This window comes from Theropithecus gelada, chromosome 7a, assembly GCF_003255815.1.
Source record: "Theropithecus gelada isolate Dixy chromosome 7a, Tgel_1.0, whole genome shotgun sequence".
NCBI lineage: Eukaryota > Metazoa > Chordata > Mammalia > Primates > Cercopithecidae > Theropithecus > Theropithecus gelada.
Genome location: NC_037674.1, coordinates 36,948,073 through 36,956,370, shown reverse-complemented (window position 1 = coordinate 36,956,370; position 8,298 = coordinate 36,948,073). Strand labels below are relative to the sequence as shown.

The window sequence follows — 8,298 nt, the reverse complement described above, 5'->3', positions numbered from 1 at the left end:
AAACAAAAAACTCTACATGTCTCCTGTCCTCTAACCCTCCAACTGGCTCTTTGTTAAGAGCCAGACTCTTAACAAAAAAGACAAAACACATTTCCTTACCAATTTCTAACTCCTCAATCTACTGCATTTGGCTTCTAGTCCTGTTATTCTGTAGAAACTCTGCTCAGTGGATTCCCACTGTTAACATTTTTAGCCTTGTCTCATTCTTCATCCTGCTTGACTACTGATGGGTGTTTCTTCAGAAAGCAAACCTCTTGGAGAGCAGATTCTTCTGAGTCAGCTTGTCACTTAGGGTCCATGCTCTGGCCCCACGCTGACTTTCCAGCTACTCCTACTAACGTTCTTTTATTCCCACCTTTTCACCCCATGCACTGGACTTTAAGTGGACCCAGTACTTGCCTACTTCTGCTCCCTTATACAGCTGAACCTTCAATTTGGAATTTACTTCTTCCTACTTTATCTCCATCTGTTGAAATCGTATCCATCCTTTAGTGCCCAAGTCAAACATCACCTGTTCCAGATAGCTGTTCATGATTTTCCCAGTTAGATTTCCTTGATCTTCTTCTACTCTCCCTCCAGTAGCATTGTGTTCATATCTCTGTTGTGAGCCTTTGTACATTCTGCCTTTAGCTATTTTTCTTTCCCTCCAAGGTAATAACTCGGAGTACTCAGGCTCACAGAGGTGTCATTGGTGAGAAAAGCCCCTAGAATATAGCAGGTGCTCAATAAAATCTTGATGCATAAATTGTCAATGGTCAGAAAAGAAGAAATAAGCACTGGCAGGCACAGTCAGGTCAGTCTCATAGAGGAGATGCCCTGAAGCATTATGTAGTCTTTCGGTGTGACAGAAATTTTGGTTGACCTTATTTCACCCTGGTTGCAAGTAACTCATAAAATCTACCATATGCTTACTGTGCTGCAGGCATTGGACAAGTGCTTTTGATGCATCATTCTACTCATTCTCATAACCCTTTCAGGGGAGTACTGTGATTATCCCTCTCATTTAGATTAAAGCCTCATCTATAAAATGAGCTTGCAAGTACTCATGTAATTTGTTAGAGGTCACGCAGCTGAAACTGCACTGAGCTGGGACATGCACTCAAAGTTGAAAGGTTGAAACCAAACCAAAGTCGAAACGAAAGGTTGGTTGGGGCTGAAGCCTAATCTCTTAATAACTACATTGTGCTGTTTCCACACTAAACAATTTTTTCAGATTTAAGAAGTTTCATAAAATCTACATTTAGTGTCAATCATTAGAGTCTAAAACTTGAGCTCAAATTCCAGTCCCTGACTATTCTTGATTTGTGGTTTGATGTTCCTCTGTGGGCTATGGAGATACCTGTCATTCTTGCCATACCCTTGGCTTTCTCTCTTATTACCTTAAGAAAGAAAGCTGATGTTTTCACTAAAGTCATATAGAATTTCATATTCTTCTTGAAGAGCTGTTGATCTCACCTTCAAAATTCATCCATGTTCTCCTTGGTCATGGGGAAGTCATATGTTGTGTTATTGACCTGGTGTAGGAAATAGCTTTGTTCCTTCCCTTGGAGGGGATAAATCCACATATGATAGATTATATGCCTTCAGAAATAATTACCTTACAGAGCACTATAATCTCCAATGTATAAGTTCATTGATAGGAGAAAAAATTCCGCCTTTTCAAGGTTATTTTATTTCTTACTGTATTGTGGGGTGAATGCTATTGTCTATTTCTCAATGGTGGGTTGGACTTGACTAGATTAGAGAACTGGAAGTTTCTGAACAAACAGTGATGGTAGCTGAGTTAATATTGCCTGCCATTTACTAATTACTTAGTAGTTTCTAAGTGTAAAATGGCATGAGTTACCATAAGTTGCACAACGTATTTAATATCTTGAGACATTATATCCATGGCCAGACATTAAACCCAGCTTTCTTCAAACTGATATGGAAAGAGAGAGGGGTGAAGTATAGTGAAAATGTCTTTCTGTCTTGCCTTTAAAGACATAACACATTAAGGGTTTTCCATAAGCCCACAATATTCAAACATGGTAAAATCTCTTTTAGGATTCATTATATCATCTCAGTCTTCGTTTACTGGAAAGTTTTACTTAAAAGTAAGTGTGCCCTTGATATTTCCTAATCAAGAAATAAATTTTGGTGATTTTAATCTAGCAATCTAATTTACTATAGTAACTAGCTGTAACATCTCTTCTCACATAAATATTGAGTGAATTCAAGGGAAAATTAGTGAAACATTTTAAAATCTTTGGAAGCTGTTCAAAACAGAGATGTATGTATTATCATCTGTAGAACTCAAACTATCTAGATACCATTTAGACACTAGTGACCAGAGTTTGAGGTATATACATTCCTTCCTCCCTCCTTCAACAGTTATCAGGTATCTTTAAAGAAACTCCCTAATGTTAGGATTGGGCTGGATAACTTAGATTGGCTGGAAAGGCAGGGTGAGACCAGCTATGAACTTCAATACATTTACAACTTTGTCCTGGACGTAAGGTATAAGCACAGCTAATGTGTGTTATGAATCTAACCAAGCCATGATTGACAAATATGGTCTAAACAAGGAGGAAGTAAACAAAACCCATGATCCAAATCCAGCCTGCTGCTTGTTTCGATGAATATAGTCTTACTGGAACACAGCCACGCTCGTTTGTTTACTTAGTGTCTATGGTTGTTTTTGCGCTATATCACAGAGCTGAGTAGTTGCAGCAAAAACCATATGGCTTACAAAGCCTAAAATATTTACTACTGTGCCTTTTACAGAAAAGGCATGTTGACCTCTGGTCTAGACGTCACTGATGAAGGCAGCCTAAAGTTAAAGGTAAAAATGAGAATTGCTGGTGACTTCTGCATGGCTTTATATTAGGGTGTCAGGAAAGATTGGATTTCAATCTTACTGCTATCACTTACTAGATGCAAGGCTTTAAGTAAATTTGACTTAGTTTATTTTAACTTTGAAACACATGGTAATCAAAAAAATGTAATTATGTGTTTTGAGAGAACTCAAAGACGATATTTACTACACCAAAATAGGAATCAATATTTGTGACTATAACCATCAACAAACTGTATGCTGTGGACAGGTCATATGAGCAGGGGATGAGGCTGAGGGCAGAAGTTGGAATTGTTTAGAAAGCTGTAGTAGGTATGTGGGGATTTTAGTGTAAAAACAGCTTATGAGTAAACTAGTTAACTGATAATCTTATTCCTTTTCTCTTTCTTTCTTTTTTTTTTTTTTTTTTAATGGAGTCTTGCTCTGTTGCCCAGGCTGGAGTATAGTGGTGCGATCACTGCTCACTGCAACCTCGGACTCCCAGGTTCGAGCAATTCTCACTGCCTCAGCCTCCTGAGCAGCTGAGATTACAGGCGCCTGCCACCGTGCCTGGCTAACTTTTGTATTTTTAGTAAAGACGGGGTTTTGCCAAGTTGGTCAGGCTGCTCTTGAACTCCGAACATCAGATGATCTGCCTGCCTTGGCCTCCCAAAGTGCTGGGATTACAGGCGTGAGCTACCATGCCCGGCAGAGAATCTTTTTCATACGGAAAAATATTTGACACATATTCTAACAATTAAATATCAGTAGTTAAACAATATCAGTAGATAAGACAAATTTAGGAGGGAAAAGTTATCATTGCTCTGATAAAAGCTAAATTACACCCACTATCCCTTTGAAGAAGGAAATTCCCTCTAATTTCATATTTCCCTCCTCCTTTGATTTCAAACTTTTAAAAACGTTTCTAACAGCTGTAGTGTATGACCCTGGCAACACATCATTTATCCAGGGAATAACATTCATTTTAATATCATTTCACCCAGGAAGCAAGTCTTAAACCCACATTTTCTGATCCACTTAGTTGATAATATTCTTCTAAAAAAATTTCTGGCTGGCAAAAGAAAGATAATTTAATTTAAAGAGATTAGATATATTGCTTGAAATGCAAGTCCCCCAGACTCTGACAGCAGAACAAGACCAGTGAACAGAAAACTCGTCTTGCCACCTTGCTAATACAGGCATCAGGGAATTTGTAAGTTGGGCCGTCAGTCTTTGCTCCATAGAGTAATGTCAATGTCATTGATTCTTAAAAGCTGACATTCATTAAAAGTACCCAGTGTGGGTATGTAGAAGGATTTTTGACGAATCAGCCAAGTGTCACCATTCTGTAAAGGATTATAGAATGATGCTTTGCGGCTTTGAGCTCTTTCTTTAAACTGAACGAATTTTGTCTTCATAGAGCACGTGAAAGATCGGGTTTCACTGCCATTCCAAATGGGCTGATTTTGCTTTTTTCTTTTCCCATCAAAAGTTGGGGGAACTTGAGAAACAGGGGAGGGGTAACCTCTACTATTTACTTACTATGAGCCAGGTATGTAAGTTCATTCCATCTATCCATTTATCAAAATATTACATATGTGTGTATCTACCTGTGCATGTGATTGTTAAATCAGTTAGGTGTTATGATTTATCCTCGTTTTGCAGATAAAGAAACTGAGGCTGAAAGAGGTCCAGTCATTTGCCCAAGTAATAGAACATCAGTGAAGAGGAAGTCTATAAACTGTTGGTAGAATATTTGTCAGTGACAGAACAATGTCATGCACTATTAGACTGGTCAAGCTGCTCTTCCCACTTCCACCTTTGAAGGAGAGCTAGAAATCCACCCATGCCTGTTGGCTCTTCCAACTTCATCCTCTCCTCAAAAGCCTTGGGCGGAAACACCATAGCAGTATTTATTATTTTGAAAGCAAGCACACACCTGCCCCTGCCCCCAGTTGTGTTGTTAGATTGGGAACGGTGCCGCCCGTGGCTCTCTGTACCCGCCCCTCTCATTACAGCTCATCCTTGGAACACAATCATTTTCTGTGTTATCCAAAGGTGTCATTACAGGGTGCCTGCTATATAGTTAGTGCAGTGTCAGCATATTCGATGTGGAACTCCCCCGACTCTTACCCCCACCCTCCTAACCTGGAGGATATAACTAGGCCATAAGAATTCCTCTGGGGCTACTGTATTGGGTAGAGACATAGTTGTGTCTGGGGAAACTTTTGCTAGTGACTTATTCTCTATAGCTTTAGGTCAAATTTGAATAAATTCTCCCTTCAATTCTAGGGAAACAATAAACCCACAATTTGTGATGGAAAAGTCAAGTGGATTTGCATAAAGGCTTTGAGGAGGCCAAAAAGAAGACAGGCCATGAAATGAAAAACTAGAATTAATACTTTTATATAAATTGGAATTTAAAAAATATGAGCCTGATACTAAAGATTAAATAAAATCAGCCTAAGTACCTTAGCTACAAACAGCCATCAAGTGCCAACTGCCTCCTGGGAGCTCCTGGGAGATACAAATGCTGAGAATCCTCCAAGGGTTCCAAAGTCCTCAGGGAAGGTCAATTTACTAAGGGCGTTGGGCACAAGTGCAGAACTCATTGGCACGCCCCCTGTGCAATGCACAGCCCCAGGAGGGTTGCAGATTAAAGAAATACACAGGACAGGGGTGGGATTGCTTGGAGAGAACTTCCTAGAGGGCAGCATTTCTTTGGGGAATCCTGAAGGTTGAGATAACTGTGACGGTATCTTCAACTTCTCTGGGCTCCTTGACCACAAGAACTTTGTGTTAGTCACCTGGGGTACCTTCTATACCTCAAAAATAGATTGTCTTAATACATGTTTGTGAACTTCATGTGGATTGAATTGAGCCAAGCCCCAAGGACGGTATCTAGTAAATTATCAGCAGAATTCTGCAAGGAAAGAAAGGAGTTGTGGTAGGGGTAGGGAGAGACGGGAATATGGAGTTTGTGTATGTGTATGTATGTAGGGAAGGATATATTAAAGGCAGGGGTTCATAAGGTGACATAAGGCTCATTAAGTAGATGGAACCACTATGCATTGTTGAGGGAAGTGCCATAAAAAGCCCCAGGGAACTCATTTGTTAGTTGGGGGCTCAGGATGACCAGGGTCCAGTGAGGGTTCCTAACACTATGGATTGGAGTCCTTCAGAAGAGGTTGTGCTCCTTGGGAATCAAGGCAGGTGGCGGTGGGGTGTCTGTGAAGAAGGAAGGGCTTGGGGCAGTTGACTAAGGGAATTGCTATGTGACCAGGGAAATATCATCTTAAAAGAGGGATCACCTTTCCAACTGCTGTGTGTGTTCACCAAGGCAGACACTAACGAGAATAGCAAGAGTTACTAATAATAGCTAATATTGATTGAGCACATATAGGTCAGGCGCTGTGCCCAGCACTTTACATGGATTAACTAAATGATCATGCTAAAAATATTTATGGGGTGCCTACTGTGTGTGTCAGGCATCGTTTAAAATACTGGATATTCATCAGTGAACAAAAACCATAAAACTTCCACCCTGACAGAGCTCTTAAAGTTATACTTCCTAATAGACCAATAAGAGGCAATATTGGGAGCAACAATAGGTAATAGGTACAATAGAACAATAAGGTAGGTCATGAAGGGAGCAACTGAGGTGCCGTACAGAGCGATTAAGTAATTTGTCCCAGATTACATGGGTAATCATCAGTGCATTGCTTTGTGAATATAGTCAACACCAAGTCCCTGCTATATAAATGAGACTGGGGTCAGTCCTAAGAATATCGAAATGGCTTAGGTGTACTGCATGCTCTGGATGAGCTTCCAGTTGAGTGGAGATGATGAGCATGCAGACAGTAATGGTAGGTTAATGTGGCACATACAAGGTGTGAAGGAAGTCTAAAGCAACTAGCTTTTCCAGTGGGGCAGGGAAGATTTCCTTGAAGGGCTACAAGATGAGTAGGAACTTACTGGGTAGAAAAGTAGGCTGGAAGTCAAGAGGACATTTTAGACAGGGAAAGGTAGCATGCTGAAAATGCACAGAGGAAAAGAGGTAGGGAGGATGCTAGCCTTTGGCAATTATGTTATCTTGTACTGGCGCTTCACATATTTTTAAATTAAATATTACATGCATAGAAAGAATATTATTTCCATTATATATGCAACAATTAATATGACTGTATACCTAACTGCATAGCTTAATGAATAAAACATTGCTATTAAAAATTAGTTTTCAAGAAAGTTAGGACAGATTGAATCATTTGTCCGAAGTCATCGAGTTAGGGAATGGTAGAGCCAGGCTTGCTGCCCATCCTGTTTGGTCTTAAAACTGTCATATTGGAGTCAGCGCGTCTTCTTCTTGCAGGTGGGTAGAATACTTAGACAGTGGTGGGAGTTACTGCATAGAAGTTTTCAGTGTGGGCCGGGCGCGGTGGCTCACGCCTGTAATCCCACCACTTTGGGAGGCCGAGGCGGGCGGATCACAAGGTCAGGAGTTCGAGACCACGGTGAAACCCCGTCTCTACTAAAAATACAAAAAACTAGCCGGGCGTGGTGGCGGGCGCCTGTGGTCCCAGCTACTCGGAGGCTGAGGCGGGAGAATGGCGTGAACCCGGGAGGCGGAGCTTGCAGTGAGCCGAGATCGCGCCACTGCACTCCAGCCTGGGCGACAGAGCGAGACTCCGTCTCAAAAAAAAAAAAAAAAAAAAAAAGAAGTTTTCAGTGTGCCAGTGAGAAGGAAAGAAGGAGAAGAGTCTATTCCCACTGCTGTCCTCTGATTAGACAGAAAGACAACAAACGTGAGAGAAAACAGTTTCTTCAATTAGTGATAAATCTCCAGAGAAGCAGACATAACAGGGTGCTGGACCTGGGAAAATAAAGTCACTGTGGGCCAGATGTATTTCTGCTTTCACCAGAATGGTCAGAGTGGGCCTCTGGAAAAGAGACTTTGATCTAGTTCCTGGATGATAATAAGGCACTAGTGATGCAAAGTCCTGGGGGAACGTGCTTCAGGCAGAGCAAACAGTCAATGCAAAGGCCCTGAGTGGGGGTTATTTTATTTTCTTCTAAGGTGGGTGTAGTTGAGACTTTCAGAAGATCAAATACTTTGACCATAAGACCTTGGCTCCAGGGACGTTCACCTTTCTACATATGCTTAAATTACATGTGCAGCAAAAATACAAGTATTGCCCAAATGAAACACTGCATTAGTGTTAAAATTAGTACTCAATTAAAGCCAAATATCACCATCACTGAATAAACTTCTAGGAGTTAAGAATAAGTATGATACATTATTTTAAAATAAATCATTGTAACAATTTTATTATTAAAATTTTCGGCCGGGCGCGGTGGCTCAAGCCTGTAATCCCAGCAATTTGGGAGGCTGAGACGGGCGGATCACGAGGTCAGGAGATCGAGACCATCCTGGCTAACACGGTGAAACCCCGTCTCTACTAAAAAATACAAAAAACTAGCCGGGC

The 8,298-nt window shown here is 40.9% G+C and overlaps 1 long non-coding RNA gene across 1 annotated transcript in view; it reads right to left on the bottom strand.

Moving 5' to 3' along the window:
• Positions 1 to 5,207: 5,207 nt before the first annotated feature.
• The window catches only part of LOC112628084, a 7,122-nt gene continuing 4,031 nt past the window's right edge, over positions 5,208 to 8,298 (bottom strand). Inside the window, exon 2 of the long non-coding RNA XR_003120267.1 lies at positions 5,208 to 6,043. This is a non-coding gene — a long non-coding RNA (uncharacterized LOC112628084). The remainder of the gene's footprint in view (positions 6,044 to 8,298) is intronic.